The sequence below is a fragment of the Agelaius tricolor genome, unplaced genomic scaffold, assembly GCF_023055355.1.
Source record: "Agelaius tricolor isolate 1412-34295 unplaced genomic scaffold, bAgeTri1.0.p SCAF_3, whole genome shotgun sequence".
Lineage (NCBI taxonomy): Eukaryota > Metazoa > Chordata > Aves > Passeriformes > Icteridae > Agelaius > Agelaius tricolor.
The window spans coordinates 7,740,280-7,756,537 of NW_027269263.1; the positions used below are offsets into that span (position 1 = coordinate 7,740,280).

Genomic DNA, 16,258 nt, shown 5'->3' on the forward strand with positions numbered 1-16,258 from the left:
AGAAGATTTATATGCAAAAATGTGCCTGAAGTTTAAAGAGGCAGCAGAGTAGAAATCCCTGGCCTAAACTTCTCTTTATGCAGGGATTTGCACAGAGTGCCAAACCAGAATCAAATTAGTTTCTTTAAGACTTAGATTTTCCCATGTTTTCTGTTACTCAAAGGTCATGATGTTTTTTAAATGTCTCTGCTGTTCCTGGGTTAGTTTCCTCTTCTGCAGCAACCTGTAGGGAAGTCATAATGTAGTGTTTATGATGACATCCCTTTCGTGCTGTGGAAAGAATTTTAATGTCATGAATTCCACCTTATGACTGGAGAGATGGGCTTGAACTGGAATCTCACAATCACACAATCCGAAACTCAGTGGAATTTGAATCCCCAGCTGACCTTACATTTTAGGAGCCAAAACTCTGTTTTCATCCCTCATCTTCCAGCCTTTGAAACAGTTTAGATCTGTGATTCTCTGGCTCAAATAATGCCTAATGGTGGCTTCAGTGCCAGAAAAAAAATGGGAAAGAGAAAAAGGGGAAACATGGAGATAAATAGAATGTTTAAGTGGAGAAAAGCTAATTAAAAACTTTATAAAATAGCAATCTACAATGAGAACCTAGTTCTCTTTCTGTCCAGCTTGTCCAAGCACCTCCCTCTGCAGAGTTCAGTAGTAAAGATTTTGGCCTTTTATGCAGACTGTCATTTTACCTACACACTTGTGTCTTTCTCAGTGGCACAGCTTTCAGCACCTCATCCCATACCATCTTTTAGCCTCAAACAAAATGACTGTGAGTTACATCTCACCTTTACAAATGGGACAACCACAGTGTGAAGAATTTAAACAGCAGACCTAAGCTCACACTTGAAGACTGCAGCAGAGGAGGGACTCACTCTGCCACTCTCTGTTCAAATGTCTATATGATGACACCAACATTTATTGCTAAATGCTTTCCATATGATGTGCCAAGTGACCCAGAATCACTGGGTGGTTTGGTTTTTTGGGTTTTTTTTTAAAAGAAAAATATCCTTAGAGAGACCCAGAAAATCATTGAATAATGTCCCTACAGTCACACTCACTCTTCTGGGTACTTCTCTATGTCTCTTCTACTGAAGTTCACGTTTGAGTTCTTTATTCAATCATTACTCCAGGAAACTAAATTCTGCAATTATTTGAATTAAATTTTAACATTGTTGGAAGAAAGCTCATGGAAGAAAATCTACTTTCCTCACAGGGAAAGCAGATTTTGCTTCTCATCATAAGAAGCACCAAGCAGTGCCTCTGACCTGGGCCAGTGGTCTCCTCTCAGTGGCTGCCACTCAGACCTCCAAACACAGGTAAGCCCTCAGGAGCAATGTGTGTATTGGGAAGGCAGGACAGGCTGGGATGGCCAGGTAGAGGGCACAGATGGAAAAGAATATGGGAAAGAAACCATCTACATCAGCCCCTTTTGTTTGCTTCCTCCCTAATTTCCACACTTCCTCCATCCTAAACCACCTCGATTTCTCCCTTTCCCAGCTTTTTTTTCCTTCACAAAACACCCCATAAGTTTGGTACAGACCCAAGATGCCCTTCCCCTGCATCGTGTAAAGTGTCCCATTCCCCCAGTCTGTTTGTGAGGTGGCCTGGAGAGATGCTCTGGGTGATTTTATCCCACCTGGTGTCACTGGTGGGTGCTGGGGCTGGCAGTCCCCTGTGCCTGCCCTTGGAGGGATCAGCCTGAGGCTTCATTTCTCTGAGGAGGTTTGTGGGGTTCTCCCACTCTGTTCCTCCTTGTGTGTGCAGATGGGCACTGAGGGGCTGATGTCTCCTGGGATAGTGTCCATGGCAGGGTTTTGCCTGGGCTCCCCTCCTTGCCTTTTCCTCCTTGTGCACCTCCGTCTGTGTGGAGATGAACTTTGATCACACATCAACATATTTTTAGTGCCAGCACTCATTTTAATGGAGATAATTGTCAAAGTGACCCGCCCAGATTCCTGTTCTAACAGTACTGAGCATCTCTCTCATGTTTTAATGTACATTTTTCTTTTATTCCAGCTAATTCTTTTGCATTGCCAGAATGGGACACTGGACACCCATTCTTCACTTCAAATTTTGCTCTTCCAGAAAGCCTGCTGCTGTAATGTAGCTTTCTAATTCCTGGATACTAAAGATTGTTTAAAGAGGGGTTAATTTTCCACCATGTTCACATTGCCATGACTTTCATGTTGCTTTAACTTTAAAATTTTCCCTTCCCTGTTATGTTTTTCTAAAAGATGTAATTCATATAGAACTCAAGTGACCCTTTTTTAAATTCGCTTTTTTTTTTTTTTTTTTCTGTAAAATATCACACACATTTCTGGTTTACTTAACTGTTTTTAGAAAAGTGATATATTCTGGTGTCCCTGGCATGTTACATAAGTTTCAGATCTGAGCACAAAGACTCCATTTTGCAAAAATAAATGCATTCTCTTTCAACTCACGTCCGTAGGGTATCCCAAATGTACAGCACCTTGTTTACTGTGCCCTGACACAATATGTTGCTGTGCAACCCATGAACATGTTAGTTAAACGATTAACACACGTCCTTGATGCATCAATTAACCTCATTAGGCTTGGCCCCTCGAATGATTGTGAGTGCTTGCTTGTACAGAATGTTCCTTGCCTGCCTTCAGAGAGGGAGGCCAGCCAGAGGAACTGCCTGTTTATTTTTGAACCCATGTAAAAGTAGACCAGGAGCAGACACTTCCTGCTGCAGGCTAGACCTGACAAAGAGGTCATCTTTGTTGCACATGGCTGAGGAATCACACCCCCTGCTGAAGATCAGGGCTATTTTTAGGAACAGGATAGAACTCCTCATTCTTGAAATTGTTTTAATTTCCATCTGAAGAGTCTCACTGCATGGCTAGGGGAAAAGAAAAAATAAAAAAAAAAATTCTAGTAGGCTGCAGGGCCAGTGCGAACTGCAAGCCTGTGTAAAAAGAAACCTGATGAAATTGCTTCTTGTGGTGCTGACAGGATTTTGTCCTGGCAGCACCAATGTGCTAATCACTATAGGCTGACAAAGAGCCATTGCCCGAGAGCAGCCCATAATGGTCATGTAAATTTTACTTAAGTACATACAATTACAAGAAATTGCCCAGAATTTTAACACACATTGTCCTGCCCTGTTTATAGAACAGTATAGATTTACTGGCTCCATTTTTCTACTGTAAATCAAAAGCCTTAGGGCTTAGGAGGAGGGAAAGGGGGAGGAAAGGAAATGTTTTGGCTTCACAGTATATAACTGCCTACGGAATCATTTTAATGTATATTAAAACCTCATTCAGGTCTGCCACAGATGCAGTGAGTTTAAACAATCCAGTGGGGCACATTCCTCATAAAATTCTTCTCCTTCTCTGGTTCTGCAAAGTGTACTTCAGTGGATGGCCACTTATCTCCTGAAGACACAAGAATTCTGGTCCTGTTTTCCACAACAAGTAAACAGGGTTTCTCAGAGTTCTCAAATGCTGCACAGGAAAATTATAGATTATACTGACTATTACATGGTACAGGCTACAGCATCTCTCCCAGAAATTTCTGCTTCAAGCCCAGAGTTCAGGCTGACAAAGGCCAAGTGTCCAGGCCTGGGCTGTGTTTCAAGCTCCCAACTGAGACACAAGCACCATAATCCCAATGGCTGAGTTGTCACCCTGTTAAAAAGGCAAATTTCTAGTCTGGATTATGTCTAACTGCAGCTTCCAGTCACTGAATCTTGTTTATGTCCTGTCCTGGATTAGAAAGCTATCTATTACATGAAATTGCTTTCAGGCTGTGATATTTCTGAAGCAGTATTTGTAATCTCAGGTCATTGTCACAGTTCTTTCTAAACACTTCCAGTTTTTCTACGTTCTTTTGCCAGGGTAGACATCCAACTGGGCAGATGACTCCCAAAAAGCTCTCCCTGGTGCCAGATGGAAGAGTAATATTCCATTTATTTTTGTACTCAGTTGTGTGCTCCGTTTGTAACCAAAATTTATATCAGCAAAGACAGTCTCAACACATCATTGATTTGGGTATTTTAAAAGCATGATTACCTCTCTTTGTTCACAGGGTTTAGAATGCACCTGTTTTAGTAAGCTCATTCTACTCTGTGATCTCTGTTAATTTGTTCCCAGGTTAATATGGCATCACTTGCAGTTCCAACACCTGTTAATGGACATATTTTTTATTTTGCCTGTAGCTTTTGAGAACTCTGATAAAAAAACAAGTAGCAGTCAGCAAGGAAAAGGAGCCCATGGGATACCAGCATTAGCAGCAGTGGATGATGATCCTATTTTTCACAAAAACTGATGTAATCTGTTAACTTTTTCTATGTTTGCATGAGCTACATTGATGTTCCCTTTTGCTGGCGTTGTTTATTGATTTTTCAGATATAAAAACAGGTCACACAGGATTACATTTTTTGGGGAGTACTAAAAGAATTATGTCTACACAATTATCTCTAACCATCCACCCTGTAGTCTTGAAAATAAAATAAATAATCAGAAAACAATCACAAGCTTTTTATGACTGCATAATTTTCATCTTAATGTTACAATTTCTTCATTCCTTTTGGATAGTGTCACATAGCAGCCTCTCTGTGATTTTGGTAAGATCAGTGTCAGGCTCATCTTGTCCTGTCACAACTGAATTTTAAACTGTTAACAGTTTCTTATCAAACCTCTAGGGCTTCTTGGTGTCCCACTTTCTCTTAAAAACAATGTTAATTAGGCTTCTGAGATATCCTTGGACAATCATTTAAATACTCTTTAGTGCGAATTATCTATTCCTGCAAGAAAAAACTATGCTTTCCTTCAATCAGCACAGTTTAATATCTGTCATCTGAAGAAAGGATACCTACTTTATTTTCATTGAAAAAGAGGATAAGCCTGTTGCTTTCCTAATGAAGGGAACCCAGGTGCACTCTAAGTGCTGTACACATCTGCTTTTTCTTCTCCAGGCTTGATAATTTCCCGTTGAGGATTAGAATGCTTCAGTTTCATCTCCAAGCAACCAACAGTGCTGCAGACAAAATCACTGGGAATTATTTATTCCAAAGTGGGATAGGAAGTGCCTCCCTGCAGTTGTGTCAGAGTGCTAGGAAGAATTAGCAGGAGGGAGAAGAGGGGATCTGGGAGACAGACAGGACAGGAAGAGCAGGCAGGAGGGATGAGCTGGGACTGAGGCACACTGTGAACAGCTGATATGGTCAAAGATACAGAGAGATATTAAGAGAAAGAATGGAAGGTCAGGCTTGGGAGTAGCTCTGGGCTGGGCTACCCTGGCACAGCCTGGAGGGAGATGGTCCTCACCAGCAAGCCCAGATCACTTTATGACTTTAAATGGACATCTCAGCCATCACTTCCACTGGCACAAGGTTGGCCCAGTTAAAAATAAAATCCAGACAATCTGTATGGCATCATCTGCTATTTTAAGCTGGGTTCTTGTTTTGTCTTTGCCCAACGATGTGAGCTCAGGTCTTGTGCTGCCAGAAGGGAATCCTGAGGCCAGAGGATGTTTTGGAATCAACAGCTTGGCTGGTGAGTTCATCAGAGGCAGCGTGGGTGGTTCCCAGTGCTGCTCAGGTGCAAGAACCTGCACCAGCAGAACAGCTAGGAAAGGAAGCACAAAAATGTCAACAATGCAAAAGAAAAAGGCAGAAAGAGCTCCCTAGGAAAACAGGGTTTTTGAACAACTAGTAGCAAAGAACTATGTGTTTGTTCTGCAGTTGCACAATCATTATAGAAAAAGAATGATCTTTTTTTCCCAATTTTGTTCCTAGAACTTAAAGGGAGAGAATCACATTTGTCCTAAGTGCACTTCTGCAGAAGTTTTCTCAAAGGTTCATTTGATATTAGATGCCTACAGAAACCTACAGAGTTTCAAAGCAGGAATGAGGCTCCTAACATCATGGGACCGAAACTGGGTTTTGGTGTTGCAATGGGCTTTTGCATTGTGGGTACTGTTCCCACTTAGGTTGGATTTTTCATTTCCTTTAGGTCTGTATTTTATTAAAATATTATTTATTAGCATATTTATTAATAGTAACATTTCTATTTCTTAAATCCATTCCAGTATATTGTATTATATTAGTAATAATTAATAATAAATATGTAGCACTCAGAAATATCAAAGTGCTGTTGTGCTAGACATTAGGCAGTATAAATGGTAAGATATTTCTTCTCAAATCAAATGGTTGAAGAAAGATTCTAAAATGAAAAATGCCCTAAATGGATACCTTAAAAAAGATAATGATGGGTGAAAGCTAACCTGGAAAATGAAAGGAAATTAGAGGAAGGTACTTCTTTTCATTTCCATAAAAGAACTTATCTACCTTAAGCAGCAGAAGCAGCTGATCACTGATGTCCTTGTAAAAGGATGCAACAGCTCATCTGTTCATGAGTTTTGATGTTCCTTCTCTGTATTGACAAGGGACAAACAAGATTTCCTGGAGAAATAAAAGATTCTACAACACAGTGGCTTTTCAGGATAGATTCTGATTTTACTTCATGTTTATCACTTTCCTTCATTAACTGACTGAAGAAGAAATGCAGCTAAGTGATTAAATAGATTTTGCTTTCACAAGGAATCTTAAGTGTACGTGAGTCTGGATATTTGTGTATAAGAAAATGTTTTCTGCATAATTTAAAGATTTTGGACATTTTTCATTCACTGTGTTTTGTTTTGTTTTTCTTCTTAGGCAATGCCTACAGATGAAGTTGTGACTGGAGCAAATCAGAGTGAAAAATACAAAGATGCCTTAATCGCTTTACCTACAACTTAGGACAAGCTTTGCAACTGCACCTACATGACAGAAACAATGTCTGGCTTTTCTCTTGTGTCCAAGTCATGGACACAAGCACTGTAAGGTGCTCAACAGTCAGTGAAGGGAGACAGGAGCTGCTAGAAAATGATTCATCACGCTGATTTTAGAAACCTGTCTCAGGAGGACTGAATCAGCATCAGGAAGGGTCCAGTCCTCCCCTTTGATTAGAGTGATCACAAGAGACAGAATGACTCATCTATGTACACCCAACACATGATGTCTTGCCAGAAGTGAGTTATTTGTAGTGATTAAACCCACTTGTTTTGGTTTTTCTCTTTCCTTTTCATTAATTTTAAACGTCTTTCCTTGCATTGGCCAAGACCATTACAGGCACACAAGACACTGACTGTTGCACTTGGCTCCTTGTGTGTTGTTTTGGAAGGTGCAACAATTATATTCCTAAAATAAAAGAGACAGGATTTATAAGCCAGAACACACAGGGGAAATCCACTTTCCTTGAAAGGCTTGGCTGCTGTCTAAGTTGCCTCTGACACAGTTACATAAAAGACCTACTTTATTTTTCCACTTTCTGAGTCAGAAGAGCTTTGGATAAAGTTTACAGTGACCCTACTAAATGTATGGAGTCGGACTCCCAATGAGACTTGAGGTACACCCAGAAATTTAAATTCTAACATAAAATTTGTTTTGCAGGGAAAAAAAGAAGTGGCTAAGATAGTAGCCAAGGATTCAGGAGATGTGGATTCATTTCCTTGCTCTGCCACAGACTTCTTATATGACTTTGGGAGAGTCATTTAATCTCTGCATATCACTTTTCTGTGGTAAAACTTTCTGGATGTCTCTGAAGATAAACATATTAAGAGAGATGCTCTGAAACCAGAGCCCTTATGTCTGCTGAGGAAAAGCAGGCAGTTTCTAAACAAATGCTATTTCCATATATGAATATTTGATTTATAGCAAATCGGTTGAAAAGGACGCCTCTCCCAAACTGTCAATTCCATGTCAAAGATTAAAGATTAAAATCTTGATTAAAATCTATTATTTCTGCACACCAATAATTCCAGCTGCCATGGGATTTGAGACCAAAACAGAGCATTTAGAAATCATCTCTCTCCCACACCTTTTCCCCAACAAAGACCCACTTATCTCACCTGCCTCCTTTGAGCAATATCCCATCACCATGAAGTCTTCCTTAAAAGACAGTTGTTGCAATAAATCCAGGAGACAGACGAATGCTGAGTTGTTTAATCAAAAGGACCAAAAATTTCCCAAGGCAAACTGTCATTGCGTAACTGTACCACCACTTCCCTTTCTTCTGGGCCAATGAATCTCGCAGCCAGGAGCTTATGCTGATTTTAACAGCTGATTTTAACAGCTGATTTTAACAGCTTGGGGATGTAAGAGGAAGATGCTGTGTTTCCTATGGGGAAGGACAGGGCTGAACAGGATCCCTTTAGCTCGTTTTGCTGAGCAGAAACCCTTGGATACAGCCCAAACTCTGGTCTACTGAAATGCTCCTCACTCTCTTTCAGCTCATATATGAGGTGGACTTCCTGTATTTTAACAACTTTTAGGATGTTTGAATATTTCACATGAGTTAGCTCTCCCTAACACAATATGCAATATTCATTTTTTTAAAAAAAGAGGAAAATACTGTCTCTATCATTTACTTTTCCAAATACTACTAAAACATTACCCTCTACGGAATGAAATTGGTGATAATGCTTGAAGGTGAAACCAATTGTTCTTTGCTGGACTTCCAGATGACATACTTGTGGAAATAAATGCATCTAAATCAGATCTATGCTTTTGCACACCCAAAATTCACCTCTCTAAAATTACTTCCCTCCACACAAAAACAGGTATCTTGCTTATTTGGGTGACTGACTTTATTGAAACAAGGTAGAACCATACCATGAGGTCAAGGGGTACTGATGAAGAGACAACTTAATTTAGAAATCCCTTCTGAAAAGATCTTCTAATTCAGACAGAAAACTCAAGCTTTCCAAATGACCTGGATTATGCAGCTGAAGTTTTCACACTTCTTATTTCAATTTTCCATTAAACTTGAAGGTTAAGCTACCTTTATTTCTCTCTTTCTACTGTGAGGTTGTTTTCATACTCAGTAAAAGGCAGAGGTGGGAATCATAAAGGGAAGACACAGAATGATCTGTGCCCTGGTGGAAAAGCTGCTCTGTGGCAATCTTTGAAAAAAGAAAAAAAAAAAAAAGGAAAAATAAGAAAAAACAAACCCAAAAAACAACCCAAAAACCAGCACAAAGGATAAAGCAAATCTTCTCTCAGGAGAAAATTGAAGGGTACGCTCCCAGGGCAAGAGCATCTGATTAGATAATGATGAGAGTGGGGCAGGGTTGATGATTTCTAAATCACATGTGGTTTTGAACAACTGTTTGGACCAAACTGGATCTTCCAACAGCATATGGATAAACTTGGAGTTAAAATACTTGTTCAAAAACTGAGCAACTGACTTCTGTTGCCTGATTTGTCTCAGCTTCTGTGTGTAGTCTATTGCACATCATAGTTTATGCATTTTGTAAGAATGAAAATATGTTCTCCTACTATACAGAGAACAAGCTAAATCCATAAAACCCAAAGGAGTTCAGAGGAGTAACTAGATTAAAACACAATATAATTAGCCAATATTGCTAAGTACCAGAGGGGGAAAAAAGCATTGAGGCACTACAAACTTAATTATGATATGGATTCCCAAGAGAAAAAAAATAAGGATTCTCTTAATTAGGGTGTTAAGCATTTGTCTCAGCTGGTCTAGAGGCTACAGGGTGGCTGAAAAGTCCTCAGCTTGCAAACTGAGAGACACAAGACATTTTAGCATTTCTTTACACATTGAACTGGGTTGTCCTAGTCCTGTAATTTATTAGGCATGGGAGAATGGATCTGGATACAATAAGGACTGACCTTCCCACAATTTCCAGTGAATCCAAAGGCTTTTCACAGAATTTTGGTTAACTGTTTCCCTTCTTGTTTTAATTTCCCACGCCTCTTGACTTCCAGGCTGCGCCTGTGACCGGAAGCCAAAATGCCATGAGAAAAAGCTCTTCCTGTGGTAATCCTAACACTGCCAAGCAAAAGGCCTACAAACCACATGGGAAAACTCATTCACATACAATCCACTCCCCATGAATATCCAAAAGGTTTGGGGTAAGAATTCAACCTTAAAACATTAGTACAAACCAAACTTCTCAAATATTTCAGAGTCAGCCCTTTTAGAAGTTTTCATCCAAAAGTAGAAAGCACTTCCATTAAGCATTTTAAATATTTCTTTCAGATGCCAAAACCAAGAATTAAATAATTTATTAACTGTATCCATCTGCTTAGTGTAGTTCAGAACATGAAGTGTTTAATCAGCATATTTTTTACCTGTTATGCACAGGGCGGTAGTAAAATAGTGAAGTTCCTTGATGCCAGTCAGATTCTGCATCTGAGGACTATTCCTGCATAAATTCTGTTCAGTCTCAAGCCAAATCCCATGTGCACAAGCATTGTCTACGCATGTTACATGTAAGTCATGCTACATCTATCTCTCTTTCCAGGGAATCCAAGGGACTGCTCAAGAATGGCTGCACTAAGGATCAGCTGAAGCCATCTAGCAAGGGAGTAGCCTCCAACAATGGCCATAAACACATGCTTAACTAGCAAAGCCAAGATCAAATTGTATTGCACTCTCTCCAAATGCTCTCCCAGTCTTAAGGTAACTTCTGAGTCTGATGCGCTTTGTCCAGTTAATTACAGAGCTCTTCTCCTCAGTACATTTGTTCAGTCTTCTTTTGAAGGAAGGAGCTTCAAGTTTGTTAGAGCTCTTTGCGTCAGGGACTCCCATGTGTCTGTCACACCCAGTATGAGGACAGCAGTGCTGACCCGGCAGCCAAGGGAGACATATTCATATATTTATATGTTTATATATTTATATATTTACAGTAATGTAAATGACATATTTCCAGTCATATTCAAAGAAGTGAGCACCTAAGGGACCAGTTAACAACATTCACTTCAAAGCATGGGTATAGCTGCTCTTTAATTATCTGTAGTGAGCACGTGTGCTGCTACCAGGGCACCTGCAATGGCCAGGATTGGAGCACAGGCTGTGAAAAAGTTTGAAAGGCAAACAAAACCATTTTGGAATCTGCTGATAGCTCGTCAGGGCTCTGGTATGCCAGAAAAACATCATGAGCTGCTCTCAAACTGGGTAGTCACAACTTCCTTACAACCCTTCCAGAAGCAGTTCTGGTCGCACCTGCTCAGCAGATCTGCTCAGAAATAGCTGCTTTGAGCAAATGACTGAGTTTTCTTGAGACCTTGACTGAGTTTTCCTGGGACCTGTCCCAAGCCAGTGAATTAATCATCCCATGAACCAAAAATGATGATTAACTTCATTGTGTCCTGCTCCTGGTTCAAAGTTCCCTGCTTTCATCTTTCTTCTCTAACAGCATTTGTGTATAAAAAATAAAAGGATAGAAAGTCCGTAATTTATTTCAGCTTTGTCTGTTCCTTGAGGGAGGAGCACTGAGCAATGCTTGCACAGGATGAACAGGGTGCTCACGGTGGTGGTGAAGTTCACCATCCCTGGAATTGTTCAAGAAACAACTAGACATGGCACTCAGTGCTCTGGACTAATTGACCAGGTGGTGTTCAGTCCAAAGTTGGACATGATGATCTCGGAGGTCTTTGCCAACCTTAATGATCCTATAATATGAATTGATCTTCTTTTTAAGAAGCCTACAAAATGTACCATCAGTCTCAAGTATCTCTACTCTCAAATTTCTTCTTTGGTGCCAAATAAACAAATAAATACCAAAGCTTCTGTTCCAAACAATTGACCCAGATATCTGTGCAGATGATGTGCTTTGTTGTGTCACAGTTTTAGACAGCACATAGCTGTTCCAAGGTGCTGACTAGTTTGGGAAAGCTTCTAAAAGCATTGAGGAGATACTCCCCTTCTTCTGCTGGGTGTGGCATGTTCTTTCGACCCTCTCGCTCTTCTTCCCTCCATGCTCTTTTACCAAAGGGATTCCAACTTTAGGATTACTAAGTTCTTATTCCAGTTGCAACTCTGAGGATTTAAATTTCATTTTCTAGTTCTCTGCAATCATGCTTCTCATCCTGTGCCAAAGTCACTCCTTGGGAATGTCCAGAACATTGACTCCCACACTATTTCTTCATCAATGCTATTTTTTCTGGTTCAAACATTTCAAGCTTTTCACATAAATTTAAAAGTTGTATATCACATTCATATTGCTGGACTCTTAATTTCCAGTCTGCTGGGAGCTTTCTACACGGAAAACACATAAAATATTTGATCCCTACAATACTTCTAAATGCTTTCACCGTCCTCTTTCCCTTCTCTCCACTACCACCTTGTGTCAGGTTTTGGTGTGTATGTGTGGCAGTGTGAGAAATCATCCCTATATAAAGAAGAATGTGTGTAGAAAAAATTATACTCTGTTTTATGAAATCACTAGCCATACACTAGGACAGGTGTCTGTAGATAGGAAGAGTGAGCTTCATTTATTGCCCAAAGGCAACAAAACCAGAAATGTTTGTATTTCTAAAGAGTGTACCCTCAAGGTTTCATATTTGCAGTTTGAAAAGGAAAGAAACAAAAGGAAAGAAACAAAAAACAAAACAAAAAAAAAATTGGCATAATGAAATTAAAGAATAAGAGATCTGGATTGGTATTTGTCAGTTCAATACTTAATGGAACTGCAGGCAGTGTTCCTGGGATCCTGTGGTGGTGAGCAGCCCCTTCAGTCTGGCCCTTGAGTTCTTGAATGAGAGGAGCAATCTGATTAGGTATTGCAAATTTGCCTTGTGAGTGAGATTAGATAGGGAGGCATATCCCAGCTTGTTGATAACCATGATCTCTGTGTGTCTTTGAGACATCTGGCCCCACCATGCCTACAAGTGCTTGGGGCTGAATGAGGAGGGGACAGCATCACCTGTGGCAAGGCTGACCCCAGCCCTGGCCTCACCTGCTCCCTGAAGGGCAAGTGCCAGCCTGCTCTGGCTGCTGAAGAGCTCTTTACAGATCCCTGTGCCACACCAAGTGCTTGAAACATGATTTCTGATGGCTTCACTTCTTAGGGAGCAGGGAAGGGGGACACGTCTGTTCGAACAGAGCAACCAAATTTTCCTCTTTCTGCTCTTTCTGGAGCTCTCACTGCTGGTGGCCTGGGAGTGCTGCTTGGATTGGGTGCACTTCTGGTTGCAACACCCTTTGCAATAATGAAAGCTTGTGTTCCTGTTAGGGAACAGGATCTGAGGCTCTGAAGGGCTGCCCTGAAGTGCAAGCTGCTGTCTTGCTCTCCTAACACCTCCACGTCAACTTCCAGCTTCCTTCAAAGAAACTTGAACTTCCTTCAAGAAACCAGCTCAATAAGCAATGCCTTCACCAAAAAATTAAACCTAAGCCTGCCTAGCCCTGCTCCTCATTACTACATACATACATATATCTATATGTATAAAAAAAATATAGTTTTCCTACTTCTTGGACTTATAGTCATTAGGGGCTTAGGATTGAGGGATAAGGTAGAAGAGTTAATTGCTGCAGCACTGACAGGTCTTTCCTGGGTTTTTGTTTGGCTTTGTTTAATTTTAGCTTTTTTTTAACACTGCTTGGGGCTTTCTTTTTTAATCTACTTTCTGAAATGTCTAGTGATGAGAGATGTATTTATCCATAATGATGAACACATGGTTTATTCTGCCTAGGTATTATATATCCATGTATTTCACAGGGGCGTATTGTTTTAGGTAAGTGATGCAGCTTTTTTTTTTTTTTTTTTCCAGTTTGGGGTTGTTTCCTGAACCAAATACTCATGCCCCCAAGGGTTTCTGCTCATGGCCACATGCACTAAAAGAAGACCACATACCTAAAAGCATTCCTGGCTACTTGCCCTCTAACAGGATCGTTGTGAGGGCTCCATTTGAAGTTACATGTTTTATTAATATTTATTGATAATGAGCCACCCTCTGTGACAGCCTTCATTCTGAACACATGCCAGGTTTTTCCTGCTCTACCCATAGACCACTTCTCAGGGTTGCAAAAGCAATCAACCAGCATCCCACCTTATTTTTTTTTAATTTTTTTTATTTACTTTTTTTAAATTACTCCAGATTGATGCAATAAAAATGAGGGGTAACCCAGATAGGAAGGTGAATTAAACTAATCAGGTGATTTTGTATTCCTGCACTGTAAGTATAAAAGTGGTGCAATCAGGCTCTTAAAAGCAAGACTTTTTAGTTAGATCAGTTCAGTACCTTGCATGTTTTTTGCAGAACCCATCAAGCATTTCAAGGGGACATTCTCTGAAAGAAAATATATCCTTTAAAACACTCCCATTGTGTTCAGTTCTCACCAGCCAAACTGTAGATTTTCATGGTGACAACTGGAGGAAAACTATAATAATTTGTAAATAGCAAAGTACATTTTAGCCCAGAGGCAGATGAAGTCCCTTCACCCAACTAAGAAGAATAAAAAAAGAGTGCTTCAATGAAATTGACAGCCTTGATAAATTCAGTATGTACTGAATGGTTAAAAGTGAGGGAATTTTACTCTTCAGGGTTGTCAGGCCTGTTTTGAGAAGGTGTTAAGAAGGTATCATTCTAAATTACTTGGCAGCCGTCAAAGGTATTCTTGAATAATTTGGACTGGTGTCTAAAAAGGAGTGTTTCATTCTGTGTAGGTAAGCGTGGAAAAATAAATGAAAAGCTTAACAGTGATACCGCAGAGTATATCTCCAATCCCACATCAGAGGAGAGAAAGAACTGCTAAGGTGGGAAAAAAATCCACTATGGATGTTGCTGACTGTGATTTTTGTCACATGTTCGAAGGGCTTGGAGCTGTAGAACAAGGCTGCAGTTGTCAGAATATGAGGTCTTGCTGCTTCAAAGGTGTCAAATTCTTACTCCTCAGCTGGAAGAAGCAGGGCCACAGTGCCAGAAGCCTGTAGGTTTTGGCCCGTGTCTTATCCACTGCTGGCACGTGTGCTTTGTTGTTCTTAAAATAAAATAAAAACAAAAATAAAGGTTTTAATTCTAGTTTAAAGAGGAGAGGTTGTTGTTAATGCTGGTAATATCAAAGGGGTGAAAGCTGAATGGGATCACACAAGTTGTGAGACTGGCCATGAGGTAAGGAGCTGCTCATCTGGCTCAGGCAGTTCAAGTGAGGAAGCTGCTTCCACCTCATGGATGGGGTTGACCTAGCATCTTTAAAATGTCTTCATTCAGGTAATCAGCAAAATGTACTGAAAGAAGAGATGAATTCCATGAGTTTTACTCTGCTTTGCCAGCTCTGTAAGTAAAAGGGGGCCTTGGCTGTCCAGTTCAACAAGATGTGTATTCAAATGAAGGAACTCAGAACTGGAAATGTCACTGTTTCAAGCTTGTGATGAGAGGAAGAATTCTGAACTGAATATTATCATTCATCAACCCCTGAGGTCATCAAGGTGCATAACAATAACATCATTAATGGCATCCATGGAAATCATTCCTAAACATCCTCAAAAATCCAGAGACAGGTAAATTTCTGATGAAATTGCTCCACGTACTTTTGAAGCACTTCTCATTTTACGGTCTGTGACATTTTGCTCATCACCTAACCCTACTTTAAATCAACAAAAAGCCCAGATAAACAAGGTTTTACAGACCCAATTCATTCAATGCCATTAAAAACAAGGTTATAGGAACTTTGTGTTTTGGGGGCATATTGACCTCAGCTGGCAGTTTAAGCCCCCACCCTGTCTCTCTCATTCCTCCAAAGCAGAATGGAGGAGAGAATCAGAAGGGGAAAAGGGACAAACCTGTGAGTCAAGAGAAAAGCAGGGTTTTTTTTAATAAAGGTGAGGGGAAAAGGTGAACAAAGAAACAAGAGGTGCAAAAGCAGTCACCACCAACAGACTCATACCCAAAAAGCCTTGGAGCAACAGGTACTCTGGAAAAAATGCCCCCCAGTTTTATTGCTGAGCATAATGTCGTACAGGATGGACAATTCCTTCATCCACTTTGTGTCACCTGCTTGTCTGTGTGCCCTCAGCCTCCTCACTGGACATGGAGAGCAAGGACAGACTGTGCTGTGAGGCTGGGAAGGGGCTGGTCAGCAAGAACTAAAGCACTGATGTGTTATCAACACTGTGAGTGTTCCAGCCAAGCTGTAGCACCATAGAGGCTGCTAGGAAGAAAATTGACCCCATCCCAACCCAACCCAACCCTCTGCACACTTAATGTCCAGGTATCACTCAAGAGCACCCCAACTGAGTGGCAGACTTAGGGTATTGCTCCTTCTCTCCAGGCTTTTAGCAGGATCAGCTTTCCAAAGAAGGGCATTGCCTGGGGGTTTCACACCTTGGCTTCTCACTTCAGCTTGGAAACTCACAGATGGGACACGGGAGCTGAAGTCTGACCCTCAGGCTAAGGCTCAGGCCTGAACTCTCAACTCTCAAACTGATGCACTCC

General features: G+C 40.6%; 1 long non-coding RNA gene across 1 annotated transcript; it reads right to left on the reverse strand.

Moving 5' to 3' along the window:
* Nucleotides 1-4,373: 4,373 nt before the first annotated feature.
* On the reverse strand, nt 4,374-8,010 carry LOC139588649 (uncharacterized). The gene is made up of 3 exons (XR_011678765.1): nt 7,924-8,010; nt 6,323-6,407; nt 4,374-5,600 (listed from the first exon to the last, which is right to left on the reverse strand). It is a non-coding gene; the product is annotated as an uncharacterized lncRNA (long non-coding RNA).
* Nucleotides 8,011-16,258: the final 8,248 nt, after the last annotated feature.